This window comes from Netta rufina (genome assembly GCF_964035555.1).
Source record: "Netta rufina genome assembly, chromosome: Z".
Classification (NCBI taxonomy): Eukaryota; Metazoa; Chordata; class Aves; order Anseriformes; family Anatidae; genus Netta; species Netta rufina.
In genome coordinates this window covers 36035406-36057807 of record NC_140126.1, presented here as the reverse complement: position 1 = coordinate 36057807, position 22402 = coordinate 36035406, and the positions used below count along the sequence as shown (strand labels likewise).

The following is a 22402-nucleotide window of genomic DNA, read 5'->3' as shown; positions in this document are numbered from 1 at the left end:
TCATTTTATTGTAACACTGATATTTGACATTGTTGGATTGAAGAAAATAAACAAATTCTAGCCTTCTTGCTATGTAAGGTGGTCACATATACCAAAAGCATGTGGAAGGAGAGATGGAAAGGGAGATTAATAAAAGCACAAGTTGAAGGCTGGACATAATCCACTCATTTGTAAATAAACACTTTATATTGTTTACACATACCTGAAAACAACTGAAAATCTAAAGCAGAAGAAAGTTACGATGTCAATTTCCAAGCTAAATATTTCAAAATTAGAATTGGTACCTCTTAGAAAAGCTGTGAAAAGGCAATACTTAGTTTCCTTTCGTAGTCTACCTGAATTATCAGCTGAAAATAGCACTATATTTTAGGGAAAGGATAATTGTGGAGAAATTGTGCTGGTGTATAAGGTAGATAAAAATGCTGGCTAGAGATGCACCAGTTATCATCATCCTGTGACAATAAAAAATGTCCACCACATTTTCATTTGTCAATTCAGATAATATCCAAGAAATCCAGACAAAATAGATAAATAAATATTAAAAATAAATAAATCTAAATGGCATCGCTGTCCTAATAAGTCATGCTGATACATTCCTTTTGATGCTTTCAATTCTCTTTTGTGGCACTGAAAAGATAATACATGAGATCAGCCAAGTGTCTAGCAAACCTATTTATAACTGAGAAACAGATGAGTTTTGCTTTCTATAACCCACTGTTTTTCATTGTGTAGCAACTGGTTGATGCACAACTACTACTGATAGCAGGGATTCAAAATTATTTCAAACTTCTGTTGAAAAATGTCAAAAGAAAATACTTCAAAAAACACACAGAAGTGATTACTATGAAGTTCTGCATCTCTTCTAAAGTAATCAAAAACACTATCCTGAAGCGCTCATCCATCTGTAAGAAATTGTTTGGGGCAAACAAAAGTGTTATCAGCTGCACGATCTCTTCATGAAGAGATCACTGCAATTGCAAAATGGTTAGTGCTGAAACTAAGAGAAGCCAAACTTAAGGCTTCTAATAACCTCCCTGAGTAATCAATTATTCAATTAATCCTAAATCAAGCTTCTGTATGAAAGAAAAAGCAAACAATGGAAAAGAAGTAGTCATGGTTTGGCATACAGTCCATTCAGAATTGCAAATGAAATGTTATTTTTTTAAAAGCATAACAATTTAAATCTACTTTTAGATACATGAATCCCAATTCTACACTTCATACAAAATTAACTCTTTAAGAATCCATATTGCACCAAAATTAACACAAGGGTTCACCAAAAACACGATCAAGAATGAGCTCATCATTATAAAACAAAATGCAGATGAATGCTATGGATCTACATGTAAGCAGTTCTGTGGAGAGGCCGTCACATTCATGAAGTATACCTGATGTTTTCACAAAACTTGATTCCTTTGGAACAGAAATACATAGGCATAAATAAAGCTTCATTTTCAATTACTATTTAGCAAAAAAATAAAACAAAGAACCAAACAAGTTTGTAAGATTTACAACGTATGCATAATACTACAATGAAAAAAAAAGCTACAATGAAATGGCCTGGAAGGTACTGTTTTATTAGGCTGGTACATAAACACGTTGAAGTGATTAAACACTTCTTATTTCTCATCCATAACTTTTTAACCATTGACCAATTTTAAATTAATAAGGGCAAGAGTCTCAAGGACGGTACATTTTCTTTAAGCTTCATGGGCAATCCCAAATCATCTTCCCACTTGGGGAAACTCAAGCGCAAGTTTGGTAGCTGCTAGCAGGCCAACCTGTGGGCATGATCTGGTCAACAATGCTGCACGTGTTCAGATTTACCTTATCCTCATCCTATCCTGTTTCTTAACCAATTTTCTGCTTTTTTTGGGAGACATGTAGATAGGATATGGGGAGTGGGATAAGAAAGAAATAGAGCAGTTTAAGAAAGGCAGACTTCTGAAATCTCTCAAAAATCAGGTTCCATGTGACCCAGTCCTTGTATAATTTCTCAAGTTTTTTGTCTTCTCAGAAGCGCTCTGGAGATACACGACAGCTACATATTACAAAACAACTCCTCAAATCCTGTGCGAAAAGACATACAGAAGCTGTATTCATGAGCCATGTAAGGATTCTGCATGGGACACGTCCAAGACACAGAAAGGTCATTCAATCCCTGAGAAGTAATTGTGCTCATTCTCTAGGAAAGATACATGTATTCCATTTGCCTACTGCAATTTTACTGATTACAGTTTTAGTACAAGGGATTCTACAGAAGGGTCCAAACAAACCAGAAGTTTAGCTCTTTCCCTGTGTACAGAATCAACCTACTCAGCAATCACTTCTTTGATGAACGATGGTCCTGCTTGGCATTACTCCAGGACTGATTTCTTCTCAGTTTTGCAACACTCTTATTGAACTTTTCTGGTTTCTGGCATTATAACCATACGAAGATGAACTGTGACAGAGAGCAAAATATCAAGTGTTGGAGAAATTTCACAAGCACTTCTCAAATACAGAAATGCAGATCTGAAAGTGACAATTCCTTGAACATGCAGTTTCCCATCCCAGTATTTAGAATATTTTGTAACCTATCCATACACTCATAAATATGATCTGATCAGGCAACAGTTTTTTTTTTTTTAAATTTCCCCAAGTTTCATAAACTTCTATGTTAGAGGAGAACAATTTCTAGTTGTTCTCAAGAAGAAATTCCTTATTAATATAAAAATCACCTTAAACCAGCTATGCAGAATCCAAACTAACTAGTTTGTGGGGTTTGTGTTTGTGTTTTTTTTTTCTATGTTGTGTTTGTGTTTATAATATTACCCAATTCACTTCTTAACCAAAAACAAACACACAAAAAATGATAGCAAATTCTTCCAGCAAGAATAGAATCAAAGCTACCTACATTATGAAAAGACAGACAGAAGAATGATAAAGTCACTTTGCTATCTGAAGCCTGAATTAAATTAAAAATTAAATATTAAATAATTAAATTAAAAAGCCTAATAAATAAGCATATTACCTAAGAAACAGCCTATCTAGCATGTTTTTCTCTTACAGATTCCTTTGGGTGGATGTTTTTTTTGCCAGTTACAAGCAAGTGTACAAAATCTTAAGAAGCTATCTTTCCTTTTGAGCTCACCTGCTTCTGAAACTTGTTTTCAACGTCTTACACTGTACCTTCAAAAAAATGAAAAATTAGAATACACAATTAGCCATAAATCATTGATGGCTACAGGTTGCATCTTGTTCTTAGCTACATCAATGCAAATACTGGGTTGAAAATGCCACTGATCAACTGAGCCATTCTGAATTTAAAAGAGAAAGTGTGAAAAGAGTATAATAAATTGCTTCCAATAAGAACTAAGAGTTACTTAAACAGATTTGTTTGAGAACAGTACCAAAAAGGAAATGTGGAAACTTGCTTCCAAAATAGCTTCCAAACAGCATATGGGCATATCCTTCAGAGATGTCCACAAAGCCACAATGACATCTCAGTTTAGTTCCCAAGTAAGCCTTTCAACAGTAACAAACACATGGATTAAATACTAAGGATAGACCTCCAGTTGGTTCTAAATATATGTAACTCCACAAAATTAAATATAGCTTTGCATCACTGACAGGTTTGTAGCAGAGCTACAAAGATGTAAATCAGCTGTCTCTAGATGTTTTTTCCTCATTAAAATTATGGCTTTTTCTACATTCTTGGTGCAAATGAAAATCTCTGTTAGGGGCTTAGCTAGTTACCCTAGAAACAGACCGTGAGCTCTGCTAAATTGAAGGATCTTTCGGACCCTTTCTGCTTCCCATTCATGTGCTGTTCCAGATTCCCAAGGATTTGTAATCCTGGGATACCCAGCAAGAAAATCCCACTTAGGGAAGCTAAATTCATAAAGAATGCCACTGATCGTACTCTTCACTTGCACTAATTTCCACCTCAGAGGTTTTGGATGTCACTGCTCAAATGCATGGCCTCAGCTGCTGTTCAGGGCTTCCACAATGCCACCCCCTGCTCTGCAATGCCATTCACTGCTCTGGAAGTGCTTATGGGCTGGTCTCCATGGGGCATTTCTGGGAGCTATTCTAGACCAAGCAATTAGTGGAAGTGTAAACAGAAGCATGCGACATGATAAATACTATCAAAATTAAGTAAATACTGCTTTAAACAAAAAAGGTAATCTCTTCCATGTAGAGAGGATTATCAAGTCATTACTTCTACTCTTACGCCCCCAGCATCAAAGCAGCAATGTCACCTTAATCTTTTTGGTTGCTCCACATATATATATATTAAAAAAAAAAAAAAAAAAAAAAAGTAGAAGAGCATTTGGAAATATTTTTCATTACCTTTTTCCAGATACTGATAGCGCCTTGCACACAATACACAGAGAAGCCAAATCTTTGCACAAGCTTCAGTGAAATTAGCCAAATGTCACATGACTGATTTTTTTTTTTTTTTTTTTTTTAAGAACAAGCCCCAGGCAGTAATCACTTCTTTACATGTTTTGAATTTATTGAGAAACAAAAGCTAACATTAATCTTAAACCTTACTAGGTTCCTCAGAGTCACAAATCCTGCACCTGAGTTGTGTGTCCATTTGCTTGAGACTGCAAATGCATTTCCCTTCACTGTCTCAGTGATTTCTGGTTTGGATTATACAGACAGCAATAAACAACACTGGCAAATTTATTACCGAACAAAAATATGCTGACAGTTCCCTGGCTGATTTTCCAATCACAATTAAAATTCATACAGAAGAATGGCTATTGCTGTACTGTGTTATGCATATACAGCTTAGTGGACGTGGACTTGAACACTTCTAAGATGTTGTCACTGAACTTCAGGCCGTAAAAATGTGGTGTGTCCTCAGTCTCCTCAAACTGCTAACACCAGTCAGGAGGAACACAGCAGTCAGGATGCACAACAGACAGGTTTCTCTCTGTTTCAGTGAGCAGGCTTCCACAAAACAAGCTATCACTGACACAGCCATGTGGGTCACCTCACCAGAGCGAGCAACCAACACGTGGCACACGGGGAGGGAAACCACGCTACCTTCTACACCCCACTTCACTGCTGCTCCAGTCCTGCAGGTCTGCATAAGTCTGGCGAATTAATGGACTTCACACAGCCTTGACAAGCAGCAGAAAGATCTCAAAGAGATAAAATATAACAGTATATGCTGCATCTCACTGATGGACACTACTTTCTGGGAGACTGCAGAGCTGTTCATATTCAAAGCTCAGGCTCTTCTTTGGTAAAATGGAAAAAAAAAAAAAGGTTGAGGGAGGAAAGGAAGGAGAAACAGTATTTAAAATCTGTTAAATTATTAAATACTTGCAAGGAAAAAATAAACTGTTCCATTTTTAGTACATCCAGGAAATTAGTCAATTCAATGAGATGATGTACAATAATTTTCTCAATTCTGAGTATCACTGAAGCCACAACACCAGTCCTACAGGCGCAGTCACACCATTTGCAGGCATGATCATTCAGCAGAGTCAGGCTTGATGCCTCATTATGGTCTTTTGATCCTGTGCAAGCACAGGTTGTGATTGATTGCTCAAGAGGCTCCACTGCCCACTTCACACGCTGAAGGTATTATGGTGATGGGTAAAATGTGTAAGTGGGGTACATTAGACAGAATACCATGAAATTCAGGATCATTAAAGAGAATTCAGTAGTCTACAGAAGTAATGATAATCACTCTTCAATTAATAAAGAGCATTTGGCACAATGAAGGATTTTAAAAGCATAGAGAATATGACTCAGTGATACGAGACAATGAGAATCCTCGGAGCTAGAATGGCATCCTTTGAACCACCTACAGGGGCACAGAGAGAGAGGACCAAAGCAGCTGAAATAGCTAAAGACACTTTGCAATCATAAAAATTACTCTGCCTTTTCAGAATAAAAAGAAAAAAGTTACATACAAACGCACATCACATTATTGTCATAGCCAGCTGTGGCAACAAAAGAAACTCAGCTAGGAACGATGTTTTCCCCGAAGGGAGATGGTTACATCACAGACCCACGGGGCCTGTAAAGCATCTTTTGTTGATCTACATTAACTTCTGAATCCTATAAATCATTTCCAGTCAGAATACCTAGCAGTGTTTCCATTAATCCTGCATTACCATTACAATTTCTTGTCATGTTTACTATGATACAACAACCTTCAACTTCCTTGTTTTACCACTTCAAAAAAACTTAACTAACCCCCCTCCCACCCTGTATATTATTAGTACAGTGAGGGTACTTGTACAGTGTTCCCATTTTTTCCCTTAATCCCTTTTTACCCAGCCCATATTGCTCTGTGCCACTCACTGTGCTTCTATCTGATCCTGACAATTTAGGTCGACTTTTCTACAGATTTCACTGTCCCTGTATGTTTTCAAAGGGGAAAGGCAAGTCGCACAAATTGTGGTCGTGTTCAGAGTCACATCAAAGTCACATCATTGGTACAGGGCGCGCTATTTAGACACATTCCTCTGACCTGCAAAGGTCAATAAATAAATAAATAAATAAATAAATACAAAGCATGACCATATGCAATTCTGCTATGACCACCCGCTAGACAAGTGATGCCAACTTATCGAAATGTACTAATGTATATTCCTAACCTTTTTCACAATATTCCTAACCTTTTTCACAATCAAACTTTAAATATCAAGCTAATGCAGCTGGCGACAGAAAAAGACAAGGAATGCTGTTTCAACAGCTTAGCTAAAATGGAAAATAATTTACTCCATCACCACATGGCTGTGCTCATGTAAAAAACAGTATCAGAAAATTACATTTGATGAGAAACAAACAATACAAATTTAAGGGGAGGGGAGGGGAGGATCTGTTTACATCGTTTTCAAGGATGAAGTCATCCCTGATCATGAAATGCAAAGTCGGGTCAAAATCCCTCAGAAAGAGATTATTCAAATTAAGGACCACTCCCTACCATATTTTCGAGGTCCACGTACCACGGAGGATTGATTTCTCCAAAGGCGTACACCTTCCCTGGCTCCCTGAGAGGCTGTTTCACAGTCTGGTAGACCCCAGAGTTAAGCTGATTTTTCCAACGCCTGGTTTTTTCTTCCTGTTTCTCATCCCATCGCTCTCAGTTAAGCCCTCATTATCATGCACAGTTTTGTTTCCTGCTGCTTCTGTCAGGGGGCTGCAGGCTTTTCACCAAGATCCTTCCCCTTAATTAACAAAAGGGAAATAAGATTTCAGTCTGCTCAAAGTACTAAGAATAATCCCTACCCCTGGAACATCCTTGTGGTGTTTGTTTCAAGACAGGCAACCCATACCATAAGAAGCACACAACTGAGGCTGAGATCAGAAGTTTACAGGTTCATTTATAGCCAAAAACCTTAATGGTTCATCTCTGCCAGTCACCGAGCATCTCTGTCAGCGTGGCAGGGCAGCAGCAAACACCATCTTACTCCTGCCACACGCAAGCACGAACAGACATCATCCCAATACATTAAACATTATTAAAAAAAAAATCCAAATACAAAAGTGCGGAAAGCTGGGCTCAGAGAACGGGAAGACTCTCCCCTGTTGTGGAGCACCGAAGCCAGCAGAAGAGCAGCCAGGCGCTGCCGAGTCGTTACCGTGAGGAGCCAAAGATCTACTCAGGCACCAGGCCGCTGGCTCCGAACTGAGGGCTGTGGCACAGCTCCGGGCACAACGAGGGAGCGCCTGCCAACTTCTAAGCTCTCAGGTCTTCCCATCAGCCCAGTCCGTGGTTCTCCCGCAGTTTCCAAGAGATAAAGTTATATGTTTTATGAAGCAGATGTTTCTAGATGAAATGCAGACCCGGAGACAGGAGCCCACTCGATTCTTCCCATGTGTCCTCCACAGCCACTCCCTCTGAGGTAAAACCCGCTATCCCATCACCTCCTGCTTGGGGAATGTGCCACACACACAGGGCACTTGTGAACAGGGCTCCATTTAGGAGAAGATTTAGCCTCCTCAGGACAAAAAGGAACAAGTGGACATAACAACGACGTAACTTAAAAGCCAGAGTCTGATGGGAGGGACGAGAAAAAAAAAAAAAAAAAAGAAGAGGATTAAAAATCCTCACCACATACAACCCAAACACATTTAAAATACACGGTACCCACAGCAAAACAACAACAGATACACATTTAATTCTACATCTGGCGTATGTGAGATTACCTTCCAGACTTTGTCACAAGCGTGCGACACGTGGAGATGAACCAGAAGGATGACAATGCTATTAGCTCTTGCCAGGAGAAATTCAATTTTCACATACTTCACTTTGGAAAAGGAAAAAAAAAGTAACTACCACAGCAGAAGGTTTCCTCTCAGGTATCTGGGGCTGAGACTGAAAGAATGACGATCATAAAGATAATTCTAGAAATGCAAACAGAAGCACTGCTACCACCCTGAGTCCCCAGATGCAAAAACTTGCAACAATACCACCGACATCTCATAAAAAGCAGGCTGAAATCAGTGTTTTTTTCACTCCATTTTTGCTCCTGGCACTCAAATGCTTCCTCACAAGTGACAGTGTCAAAAACTTCATCAGTTCTCCGGGTCCGTGCCTGGTAAGATAGGAACACCTACAAGAACAGATCTGGGAGTAATTAAAAGAGAATTCAGAAACCGCTGCCTGTGGGGAAAGCAATACCTTCAGCTGCTCTTCAGCAACAGAAGAGGATGACAAAACTTCACAGGTTTTAGTCTCTCCTCAGCAAAAATGGGTTCCAGATTTCCATCCTCAACCATTAATGTGCAATCCATCCTTTTTCCCTTTAGACGGGGCTTCAGATGGCAGACTTACTCTTTTTACAATAAAATCATGGTGGAGATCTTTAGGGGAATTTTCCCTCTCAGTAAAAGAAAGTTCATACTTTAAAAATTTTGTTCTTAAAGGGCTGAGGGCATGGGATCTTAGGCTGACTTCAAAGGATTCAGTTAATAAATGAGCAAAAGAATGAACAGGCTTCAGAAATAATGTAAGTCTGAATATATAAAATTCACGTAAAATAGCAGGTCCCTTTTATACTGTATGCCAAGTCCTCATTATGTATTTAGCACTGGCAAACGTCACAGCAAATATGAGATAACTCAACTCACTGACATGCTGTGTCATCAAAACACACCAGATGGATGTTGCACTTACACAAAGTCACTTCCCTTCCTCGTTCCTCCCCTCCAAATAGGATGTAATTTTTAAAGAGCAATGACAGGTGCCAACATTGAAAATCCTGTGCCGATAATTACTTACTTACCTGAGCATAATCACTACTCCAATTACTTCAGTCAAAACTAATGGTAAAATCTGGTGTTGGTCCCGAAACCATTTACAAAGCTGTACTGCTGCAGTATTTGCAAGGCTTTGGAAAGGCTTAGTTTTACCCCAGTGAAGACAGAATCACGCACAACTGAAAGTTTCAGAGAAGTTTGATTTTTTCTAAATAATCTCTTCCCTGCCACCAACCTAACACACACTTCCCTCGGACTGACTGAACAGGTGGCTACTGGTACTTCTCTGCACTTTCAGCATCCCAATTTCTCCTCCTACAGAAAAAATAAAATTAACTAGACTCCTCCCTTCCCCATGTTCTTTCCCTTATCCTCATGCTGCTCTACTTTCCACCTCACCTTTAAAATACTGCCTCGAGACAGACCACACTGTCTGACCCAGCTTCCAAGACACAACATGTGTCTCCCTATTTGGGGACACCAGCAAGTGGCCTCCCCACTGGCTTCTAGTGAAACTGCAGCCATAAATCTCTGTTTTATATTCATCCTCTTCTCTACAAGCAGAGTCCCCGTCCTAAAACCCATTAGTGTTTCAAACAAGTCCTTCATGCTGTTCAAACTACATACGAATAATGACAATTACAGTGTACTACTTCATACTGACTTGGAAATCCGATGACATATTTACAAATGTCTTCTCTTTCTGCCATTGTCCCTCACAGACGCCTGGTAAAGACCAATGATATCCACACAAAGGCTTTGCAGGCTTTGTTGGATCCTTACTCAGAACCATTAAAACTGTGAGTTTTATCTGGATCATCAGATATGCCCACTGCTCAGCACCCTATCACAGCTAAAAACCCAACACAGAAAAGCTGTGGCTTGTCTGCTCTTACACCTTAATAACAGTGCTAGGTATTGCAGAAGGCCATAGCGCAGCAGGACTTGTGTTAAGCATCTGAGAGAGGTAAAGACTTCAACAAGTGGGATAAGTAAAGTGACAGCTTACATGCATCTAGTTGGAAGAGGCCAATCTTTCAGGGGTGTCTGTCTGATTTTTTAAATACTCTAACCCTTAATAACAGTGACAGAGTATTATTTTAAAAAGAGTAATTTTTTTTTCGGTGTATTGCCAATATCTCTTTGCTGTTCATATGACTAGTAAACCTTCAGACTGACTTTGAAGGTATCTTAACAAAAAATATCTTCATCTTCCTTGTAACACACACAAAAAAAAAAATGAATTATCCAGTTACATTACATTATCCTTGTAATTTAGCCCCCTGATTTCAGGTGTAAGACACCTTCAAAATAAAACAAAACAAAAAACCACCAAGCCACAAAACCAGTACAAATCCTTAAGTGTTTTGAATGTCTAGTGGCCCCCAAATAACTTTTTCTACAATGTCATGGCTCTTGGGCAGGAAGCTGAAAAAAGTCTTCCTTTTTCAAGCATTTTCTTTTTACTAAAAAAAGGAAGTCTTACTTTAATAGTGTTTATGCTATTCCGTAACCTGGAGGGTACCTACTGAATGCTTATAAACCTGCACCATGGAGACTGTGGAGACTGATGTTTAAAAAATGCCAATTAAGAGACAAATATGCAGATCGCTGACGATCAAAATTGAGTTTGACCTGCTTTGGTTTCAACCTAGTTACATGCCGGAAAAAAATATCTATATACATGTATATAATCTTTGTGCCTTTACCTCAGAAGTCATTATCTTCATAGTTAGAGATGCTGAAGAAAAACTATGTTCAACAGAACACAAATCTGCATACAAAAAATGCCAGATCCCAAAACTGCCTGTGTTCCACACAGAAATACACTCTCCACTGGAATTTTAATTTCTGAGAAATCACCAAAAGGTAACATTTTTGAAGTAAAGAACCTATTACTTATTTGAAAATTTACTATACTAACTGCATAAAAGCTATGGTTTTGCTTTTAGTATATAGTTTTAATTCAACTGTAATTCCACGTTGCCATTCAGTTCAAAATTCTTGTATGGACTACCAGGGGATAATTCATCCTACCAGTGGCTACGCTGATCTCATCTAAGAAACATTTTGGAATTTGCTGGTAAAGGACAACTAACGACTAGATCCCTGAGGGCTTCATAACCAATGCACCAGAGGACACGAGGTGATGTTCCATGCTACTGGGGTAAACCACAGAGTAACCTCACACATTTCTGAGACTTTTTGATCTAATGTAAGCAGTGATACATGCAGCCAATATACATCACAATATTTTTTTAATTATCCTGCTTTGTAGCTTACTTATTTAGACTTCCATGAGACATAAATTTTATATTCAAGATACTGAGATAGGTCAATGGCTGCGAACCATTGACCAGAAATAATGAGATCAGCATCTAACTAGAAATAATAGTTCTTTTTAATAGAGTAGTTGGAAGTGTATCCAGAACATGTTTTGATGAATTGTACACCAAACTGTTAAATGTGTGTAACTGCTGAAACACAGATGTGTTTTCTGTAGCCTTAATTACATCTAAATTTACGTTCAGAACCAGCTTGGCCTAACTTGAAATTCAGTCATTCAGTCTTTACAGTTTTCTTAAATGAAGAAATAAAAAGACATCCGAGCGTGCGTTAAGCTCATTAACAGAGTGTACCCTCCCGGTGAGTAAAGACAGAAGAGTGGACTCACGTGTCAACTTCACCTACAAGTGAAACTGCTGATGCCAAAACCATCACGGCCCAACAGGTGCCGCACTCGAAACGCAGCGGGAGAAAACTGCATGGCTCCTGCAAGACTTTGAAACAGGGCTGAATCGATCAGACTAATTGTCATCGGCAAGAAGGCTGAACGCTAGGAAGTCCAGGTGTTAAAATTCAGGCAGAAACATGAGTGCTAAGGGCAGAGCAGCCCCCTCCAGCGATGCCCAGGTCACTGCTAGGAGCACAGCAGCTCCGTTACCTCTCCCGCTGCCCTCGCCGTGGGAGCGTGTTCCTGCAGGAAGAAGCTTTCAAGGACTTTGGGATTTGCTCATTGTTATGTTGTTATGAAATAAAATTAAGCATGCCAAAATCTGAATGATGTCATGGCAATCCAGTAAGTGGATTACATTAATCATTTATCAGCAAGGCCAGATAATTCTTGAGCGAGAGCAGAACCCTGAGCTCACCCCTATTTATCACTCCCAGACAAAAGGCACTACAGCTGAGGATATCAAAAATACAAATAAAGCACATGGAAAGGGTATTTAAAATGCCCACTGAAATGTACCGAAGTTACAGAGCTCCGGACTGGCTTCACATAACATCTTTTATTTAACACAGAACATCTGCATTTCTGCCAGGTCACCACAAAATTATTAGGGGAGATTTTCTTCATCAGCTAAAAGGTAACCGCACAACATGCAATCAGGAGGAAAGCTGCTTAGTAAACCTTTAGTTTTTTAAAAACAGCGATCAAATTGTGAAACTGCTGCAACGTAATCTGACACAAAAACAATTTCTGTATTTCTGGGGGTTCCTTTTCTCTCTTTTTATTGTCTTAAAAATCCAATTAAAAAAAAAAAAAGCAGACAACTGCCAGGTCACTGGTTAAGATGATATAGCTGCGTTTCAGGCTGGATGGAGTGACCACGGTATGAGGGACCTGCCCGGCAGAGCCCGTGGGAAGCTGACCATTGTTCCCAGCACTGCAAGCTGCCAGACCACCACGGGGCAGAGGGAGGCCAGCCTCCACCAGCCCTGCCTCCTGCTGCCTGGGCTGCGAGCAGAACCGTGCACACAGCATCACTTTTTGGAGACCCCTGAGAAGCGGTACCTCGGTTTCGTAATTTGGGAGGTGAGGGAGCCAAGCCGGGTATATGCATCGCATGCACAACTTCTGCCTCAGTCACCCAGTTTGAGCAGGGTGTAGATCAGATGGCGTTCGGGGATCCTTTCCAACTTAAATTATTCCTGGGATCATAAAAGAGCTGGTGTGAGAAAGCTGTTAAGAGAAAATAAAAACCCCACAGCTCCCCACGCACGTCCCGCAGAACGGGCCAACTTGCCCCTCCAGGAGCGGAGGCAGCACCTGCCCTCCCAAAACTCTGGATTTAAAGCCTGTTACCTAAAACCTTGTTTTTATATCAGCCTAGGGAAGACCTAGAACAAGAACTTCTAACCTCCGCTTCCTCCTGTACCAGTGTCCGGATGTTTTTTTAGATATTACTGTCAGTTTATTCTTGGAAAATACGTTTCTTATTTATATTTATTTGGTCTATGAGTTATATTTAAGACTACAGAAGCACCCAAACATGATCAAAATCCCATCAGAATATGCATTATACGAATGCACAGTAACAGTAAAACTATCGTCAAGAATAGCAGCTCTCATATCAGAATGAATTAAACAAAAAATGGTAAATAAAACCTAAGCATGTTACAAAGCAAAATCATGTTCATGCTTTCAATTTTCCATTATGTCCTGATTTTTTTTTCTTCTGCCTCATTTAAAAACAGTTTTTATTATCCAGTCCCTAAATTCCTGCTCACCCCAATATCCACTGCTCTGTGAGCAAAATGTTTTTTGTTGGAACAAAAGTTCTGAATGACCACCAAAAGCGGAACGATCAGAAACCTTCTCTCCTACGTGCAAAAATGAAAATAACTGCAAAGAAAGAAAATGATTTATCCAGATCAATTCAGGGTACTCAAACTTCATCTCCTAGGTATCAACCCAGCACCGCTATCACATATACATAAAAGTGGTTCTTCCCCTTGCATACATCACTAGCATGGAAAAAAATAAAGTAACAGCGAATGAATTGGTAAAAAGCAGGGTAATTGCTCAGTCGATCTTGGTATCAGATGGCCAAGTCCATGGCTCTGCTGCCCTGATGTTTTCCTGATCTGTGCTTACCTTTTACAATTGAAAGTTTAAATATCAAAATCAGTACGGATGCTCTTGATGCTTAAAAATCATGGACACAGAGGTTCAGAAAAGTTTAGTAAGTCTGTAAAAGAAACTACCATTAAAGGGATTCCGCCAAACATTCCAGGGACGTGCTCTAATCTGTCACATTAGCCAACAGATTTCTGATGATGTCCCTCACTCCTAACTCTTAAATACTCTTTATGTGTATGATAAGGTGGTCTTCTTAAACTTACAGAGCTTAATTTTTATTGAATTCCTCATAAAAAATATATATATAACTGCTGGCTTTTGAGCAAGATTTCATAGACATGAGCCCTTCCCCCCTACTGTCATATATTCTTGGATTATCTGTTTCATCTAAAAAGAATTTAGAACATCCCTTTTCTTTTTTTAATGATTCTGAACTCATTGTCTAAATTTCTCAGATCATCTTGTCCTTTTGCTGGATGACAGGAAAAACAGAAGCTCCTACTACGGCGTACCTCACCTAGACTTTTTATTGCTTTACATACTTGTAATCCATTTCTTTCACTAGTTTCTTTTATGATGTACAAAACCCCACTGCTTATCAACAAGCGATTCTTTATACAGTCTTGTTAGACAGAATATTCTTGCAGTAATGTCTGAAATTAGCCTGAACAAAGCATAGGAAGTAGCCTGTAGCATACAGTACACAGGACATGACTATGTAGACATAGTCCTGTGAAGACAAAATGGACTAGATGGACATAACAGAGCTGCACACCACTTTCCCAATGGCATCTCCCTACTGTCTCCTTGGAAATTTGACTCCTATTTCCTCCGATGTCCTGATATCGCCCTGATGCCAGGATGGACCATCTCCAACAGGAAAGGTCTGGTCTCACCCTACAGCACTGCGGTGCCCTGAACTAAGTCCTCTGCTCCTCATTTCACTTCCTATATGTATAGGAAGCGTTGTTCAGAATTAGGACAGGTACCACTTTACACTTGCAGATGTGAAAGCAGCAAAAAAAAAAATGTTTCCATATGCCCCTTCAGTAAAACAAGAAACATACAGATTTTTTTTTTTTTTTTTTTTTTTTTTTTTTTAGAAAAACACAGTGTCATGCATTGGAAACAGAAAAATACTATCACAGTGCTCTGAGCAGCTGGCTTATCAAACCAGTCAATACGATGAAGCAAAACCAATCAATCTGTTTTTCAGAAACCTTTAACCCTATGCAATATGTATTACACATAATCTATTAGAAATAATGAGCAGAGGGCCGCCTGCTAGACCTCTCATTAAGTAGGAATCTTCATCTTCTGTAAAATGAGAAAAACATATCTAAAAATGCATTACCAGAACATTGATGATTGACTTAAACCGCCAGTAATAGGATATTGTTCAAAGTTAAGCCTCAATTAATCAAGTTGCATAGCCTATGGACAATGTGAATTAAACTATCTGAACTGCCTCTATTTCTTTTTCATTTTTAGTGGAAAAGGTCTGATTCTTCTAATTCATAACCTAGCGTAAACCCAGAACTGCTACAATCAACAGCCATCAAATTGTGTGCTGAGGGAAAAAATTATGAACCTAATCTTGAAGTGTCTAGGCAAACAGACGCACATTGAATGTTTGAGCTCTTAGTTTGATTTTCCTTTATTTTGTTTACTTGATGACTCCAAAGTTTATTGGTATTTTTTTTTAAGCGATCATTAGCTTTGGATACTAACCCTGAACTTACTTTGAAGATGCAGTAAAACCCCCAAACCAACCTAGGGTGTACCTGCCCGGGTAGATTTACTACTCCATTCTCCTGATTTTGTTTGCCATAAACACTACTGCACACTGAGACACCCTCAAGCCAAACAACTAAAACACAGCAAGTGACTATCCTTATTGACCTATGAAAAACACAAAGAAAGAAGATGAAGAAGAGCTTCCTTCCATTTCTTCACACCTACTTGTCTTTCATGCAGCTGCAGATTCATAGGCATTGTTTATAAAAAGTGAAAGTTACCTGTGTTTTAATGACGGACATAATTCTCACACTGCAGGCTTTTTAAGCTTAAGAATGCAAACATCGTATACGGCTGTGGCTTAAAATGATATAGGAGAAGTCAGAATCCAGTTCCTTGCTCAGTTAAAGTCCATCTGCATCTGATCGCTTGCTTCTGATCGGTGTTGTTTATCAGAGAAATCAAACATTAGCCTCGAAATTAGCAGTCCCTGATCCGAAAGCACTACGGATCCTCGATAACTGCATACAGCAAAGAGAATGTTCAGCCTTATTTCCAAAAACCCACACCCACTCTCCCTGCCCCACATGCACAAAGGTACATCGGACGATACCAAGATCTCCACCCTGGCATCCGTCACACCACCACATCCAGCATCGCAGAGCACCTTCGGAAGCATTACTTCCTATTGTGTGAACGCATGCAGACAGCCTTTAACACACAAAAAAAAAAAAAAAAAAAAAAAAGGGAATGCATTTTTAGCGTTGCCCAGATGTACAGAACCGCTAGCTTACCACGAAGGGATGCTTCAAAGTATGGGTATTCATATAATGATGTGTATGTTATTAAGCCAAGTAATTGTGAACATTACTTCATCTGAAGGAGCTGGGCAGAGTTACACTGTGTAGATCTGGTGGCTCTCCCCCGACTCACCGAAGCACCTGCAGGCACCAACCCACCTCCCCAGCACCCTCGCATCTCGCAACCCCAGGGCCCGTCTGCGAGCATCGGAGAGGCCGGCCTGCCCTGCCGGGAGGGAGGCAGCCCCGCAGCACCATTTGCGTTGCAAGCCAGGCTCTCCCTCGCTGTTTCAGCAGAGACTCACAATTTCCCAGCACAAATCTGCGCAGAGGCACGGCCACCAGCTCCTCTCCCCCCAGCGCTGCTCTCCTTCCCCTCCCCGCCGCCCAAGCAAGAAGCACAGACGCACCTCGATTTATTCTTTTTTTTTTTTTTTTTTTTTTAATATTTTTTTTGGTCATTTTTTGTCTTTTTTTTTTTTTTTTTTAATCCCTTCACCCCACCGGGATGTTAACACCTGGGGAACACACTCACGCACTCACGCACTCACACACACACACACTCTCTCTTTGTCACCGCCGGCTGGCTCCAAGGCAGGTGCCGCCACCTCCGTTGCCGACAGCACCCCCCCCCCCCCCCAAAAAAAAATACATATCTATACATATCTATACAAATCTATAGATAAAATAAACAAATAAACGGAGATGCTGCGGTTTCTGCAGCCCAGGCCACCCCCCAGCCCCGCGGGGAGGCGGATTTCTCTATCCCCCCCCCATCCCCGGTGCAGCACCGCCGGTCCCCGTGCCCTGCCCTGCCCTGCCCAGCCCTGCCCCAGCCTCCCCCTCCCGCGGCCGGGCCCCACCGGGCACCGGCAGCCGGTGAAAGCCGAGGCCGCTCCGTGGGGCTCCCCCCGTCCCCGAGCTGCACCCCCGGAGCGCTGCCCCCTTCGCCTCCCCGCCGCCGCCCCGCACCTCTCCTCCCGCCGCCGCCGCCGCCGCCGCCGCCGCCTCCGGAGCCGCCACCATCTTCCCCCGGCCGCCGCCAGCACCGCCCGGCACGGCCCGGCCCGGCACGGCCCCTCCCGCCGCCCGGCTCCGCGCCGCCCTCCGCGTCAGAGCGCCCGCCGCCGCCCCCGGCCCGGCCGCCATGACGGGCCGGGGCCGGGGCCGGGGCCGGGGCCGGGGCCAGGGGGGGAGGCGGCTGCGGGGCCGGAGATGGCGGCCCCCGGGTGCCCAGCCCCTGGGTGTCGTCGCCCCGCGGGCACGGCTGGCGGTACCTGCGGCTCGTCCCTCCGCAGGGATTGTGGTCTCCGCTCCGTGCAGCGCAGGGCAGCTGTGGTGGCCGGTCTGCCTCCGTGCTGCTCCCCAAAATCCTCACGGGAGCGGCTGGGCTCCCGTGGTGCTCAAAGCAAGGTGCCCCCGGTGACCAGTGCACCGACCGAAGGAGCACGCAGCTTTAGCTGCAGCCGCACTGATACCTAATCAAAGTTGTCCATTAAAAAAAAAAAAAAGGAGGGGAGACATCTTAAGGTGCCTAACCACTAACGCAGAATTAGAGTGTTTCCGTCCTAAATCGGTGCGTTTTGGTAGCACTGCAAATTTGCCTCTTCCCAGAGAATGCGATGAGCAGCTGTGATGTGCTGAGGCGTACCCCGGTGCACGCTGCCTTTAGTAGCTGCGGCACGTACGTGGTGTCATAGTCACTATCGTAGTCACCGTGACAGCGTGGCGTTACTTTGGGATTTAGTCCCCTCCGCTGCCTTCCAAAAACATGCCCCAAAGAAACTCGCAGGCTCTCGGTAGTAGCATGGGGCCTGTGGCGCACATCAGCCACTCGGCAGGCACAACTCTGCTTCCATGTCCTAGTCAAAACGCTGCAGTACTCCACCAGTGCGAACTTTGAAGAGGAGAGTACGAAAATACGCATTGTTAAAGAAATAAAAAAGTGTGACTTCTGCTGTTTAGACAACTGCTACCCTTTCCTCTATTTTTATCACATTGCAACACTTACTCTTTTTTTTTTTTTTCCTTCTCCATTGCTAATAGCTTTTATTTATCGTTGTTGTCCTTTCTCATCCTGGAGACATCTTCCAGCCTGATAACTTCTGAAGTAAAAATAAAACCCGGAGGAGATCTCTGCACCTTCTTTTCTGCAACCCTGGTATATGGCCCTGCTTGAGACCCCAGGTGTCAATGCAGCAGGTTCAGAATGTGCATGAGAGACATCCAGAGCTGTTCGTTCCTGAATGGTTGCACTAGGTAAAACACTTTAGTTATGATTGACTTCCTTCTTTCTGTCCTCCATCTCAAAATAATCAAGCAGTTAAGACCTGAATATGCTCTACCCTCCTTTAAGAGGGAGATTTGGCTGGCTGAGCTCTAGGGGTCCCTCCCAACCTATCTTATTCTGCTAAAGTCTTACAGTTTTAAAAGACTAATAATAGCAGTCTTCATGATTGCTAAATTACGTCCAAGAAGTATGCAGCATTATAAATCCATTTTTCTCCCAGAGCTACATTTTTTCCCCATTTGTTTCACCGCTCATCGTGACAGGTCTTCTAGGGCACAAGTTACTTGTGAACCTGAAGAGATGCTACTGTTAACACAACAGTATTAGTGTGCTAGCATTAAGCACTGACTGTCCAGCTTGTACATGTTATTGGTTGGATAATTATTTATGTCAATATTTTTCTCCTTCAATTTTTACAATTTAAATGCTGGAAATTATGGTCTGTTTATTTTAGAAATTAAGCCTTACTTTAGGCAACACAGTTTTGCTCTTGCTCTTTTTGAAAACGTAGAAACACTTCTAGAGCTTTGTAAAACCACACTTAGATGTAATTAATCTCCTGGGCAAGTGTAAAATGCCCTTTTAAAACTGACCAGGTCACATTTAAAGGTAGTAAGTAAAACCTAGCCAAAACACCGGTGCCACAAGTTCCATGAAAAACCTGCAAAATTTATTAAATGAAGTAAGTCTAAGCATGGATGTATACAATTTGCAGACATTAAGTTGTAACATTGTAAGAGTGACAGTTTTCTAAATCATTTTGGTGATCTGTAAAAAATGCAATCAACCAGATTCTGAAATATTCAGACACTTCAGTTATATAAACACTGCTATTAACACTGAACTGATTTTTCATTGTATATGCTCCCCCTTTCCCCCAGTATTTCAATTTATAGACAAGCATTTACATCATTCCATGTATCAATGGCTTTTGAGGCTCATTCGGCATAAGCCACTGCGTGGGAGTGCCAGTAAAGCATCTCTTTCACAGGGAAGAGCCTGGTCTGGACATCTAATTAACTGGGCCTGGATATTTCAAACGGGAAGAAATTGTGTTGAAGGCTTTTTTTTTTTTTTTCCTTAAAAAAAAAAAAAAAAGAAAAAGAAAGAAAAAACAACCTTCTGTAAAGTACATTAATTGGATTCAGCATGTCTACATTCCACCTCTATGCATATATCCATTAGCCTACATAAAAACCTTGGCAGTAGCAGCTCAGACATTTTTTTTACTACCTTGCTGTACTAATCTAGTCAGCCTGAATGTATTTTCAGGATCTAGAAATTGCAATGATCTTAGGTTCAGCCTTGGGCCGAAGGCAAAATAGCTCTCCCAGACTGAAAAGACCAGTGTAAGCTTGACATGGTTTTAAGGTCAGATAGCTCAAGATCCACTAGGGACAGAAATGAGTGCTTTTTGCTGTCTGAAAGCTTGGAATTACAGCTTTTATATGTCAAAAAACATTAAGCTCTGACTAGTGTTTGTGAAGTACCTGCTGCTAGAAAGCACAGACTGATTCAGAGGTGCTTCCTGATGTTAAGGGAGGTGCCATTCAGAACTGGAAATGTTTCCAAACTCTGATGCTGGACCAATGAGTGCATTTTAATTTTACTTTGTTGTTGTTGTTTGTTTGTTTGTTTATTTTTCTGAAAAGAGAAACATTCAATGTAACTTCTTTTCCTTTGCAACATCCAGGTCCAGTTAATAAGAACACAGTTTTATTGATAAAGTCTCCCACACATCCTATCCTCTTGCTTACTTTGGTCTAAAATAGGTATGTCAGAAATGCAGAGTCACAGCTAGTTTCCAAGGATGGGAGTCACCAGTATCATCATTTATTCTGATTTCCTGTGGATAAAATTTCACCCAGTTTTGTCTCTACCAAGTCTGCCACTAATCTGCACTAAAAACACTTAGGTTCCTTGGGAATATTTGTTCATAAGTTAGTTTCTCGTGTCAGGGAACGATAACACCTTCAAGTCATCCTGACACCAGACAGATAGCCTCTTCATTGATCAGGATTAAATATGTCTTGAATCCTCTTGGTCCTATTTCAAGTATTAGTCTTTGCTCCCAAAAAGTTGACTGAAAATTCCTACAAAGCTTATTTTCTGATGATGCCTGTCATTCCAGTGGGGCAAGCATCCCAGATACTGCAACAGAAGAGTGCACTTCTCTTGGGTTGCAATTATCGCAGCCTGCCTACCTGTAGGAACAGGTTGTCCCTTTCCTAATATTTCAACAATCTGAGGGAACAATATAGCACTAGCTATGCTTTGAAGCATTTATTTTGCCTGAGGGACTACATACATAAATATTTCATTAATTTAAATTATAAAGAATGCAGCATCATCTAATGAAGAGGCCTTTAAATAGACAGATGGCAAGGAGAAAACTCTTCAGGGTATAATAGAAGAAAACATCTGTGCCCTCTGGAACACTAGGCAATAGACCTCATAACAGAATAAATGCCCCCCTGCCCCGCAAATCTGAAAACCTGAGATAGAATAAAATTAAAAATCATCACTAATCAGTCATATGGGTAATATCACATATGGTAGTATTTGGGGAATTCAGCAGCAACACATTGAAGTAGGCAGTTTTGTAAGTACGGAGAAATGTTAAAGGGCTGTGATCTACTTGAAGGTCACCCTCAACTTACTATCCCTTTTTTCTTTTTTTTTTTTTTTTTTGACACAATGTAGAGAATTTTGCTTCAACTCTTCCCCTTCAGTAGTGAATCAATTACTATTCCTGCAGTTTGGACAGGTTTTTCTGAGACATGAACATAGATAAAACAACCGAGCTGATGATGGTTCTTTACATAGAACTGCTAAATAAAGCCATAGTGTGTCTTTTTCCAAAAGGCTGTAACAGTTTAAAGGCGGTTTGAGAAAACACCCTGTGTCTTATAGCTTATGTTATACATTCCAGCCATGACATAAACACTCTAGAACATTTAATGACTACAGTGATGGAAAATAAAACATATTTTTTCATGTGTAACAGTCAGAAGAAATGTGTGTGTAATGAGTACAAAACACATTTATTTATAATCATATTGAAGAATTTATCTACATTAAATACCTTTTTTTGTTTGTTAGTTTTGCTTTGTTTTGTATTTTGGCTGCTTTTTCTCAGAGCAGCCTTGAACAAAGTGGGATATTTACTGAAGCCCATGAATTCAGAGATTGTTATCTCGCACTTGGCACACCCAGATGAGGTTTTTCATATTTGTTCCCACTGGCATACAAGGGAATCTCTAATGAAACCTACAGATCAGGAACCTCACAGAAGGAGCAGAAAGGTTAAATTAAGTATGGCAGCTGCCCTGGTAGTTTTAACCTCAGAGGTCTTTAGCAGGTTAGACTAGCCAGCACTTGGAAGTGGTGGGTAAGGGAGCATAGGGAGCCTGGAGAAGACTGAACCTTTGCTCCTCCTCAGCTACCTCCATCCGCAGGACTTCTATGACACGAGCAATTTCCATCTGAATA

At 41.0% G+C, this 22402-nt stretch overlaps 1 protein-coding gene across 1 annotated transcript in view; it reads right to left on the bottom strand.

Annotated features, from left to right (window-relative positions):
- Positions 1 to 17647, bottom strand: part of APBA1 (amyloid beta precursor protein binding family A member 1) — an 85359-nt gene extending 67712 nt beyond the window's left edge. The window contains exon 1 of the mRNA XM_084305518.1: positions 17593 to 17647. The gene's annotated coding sequence lies outside the window, so the exon portion shown is untranslated. The remainder of the gene's footprint in view (positions 1 to 17592) is intronic.
- Positions 17648 to 22402: the final 4755 nt, after the last annotated feature.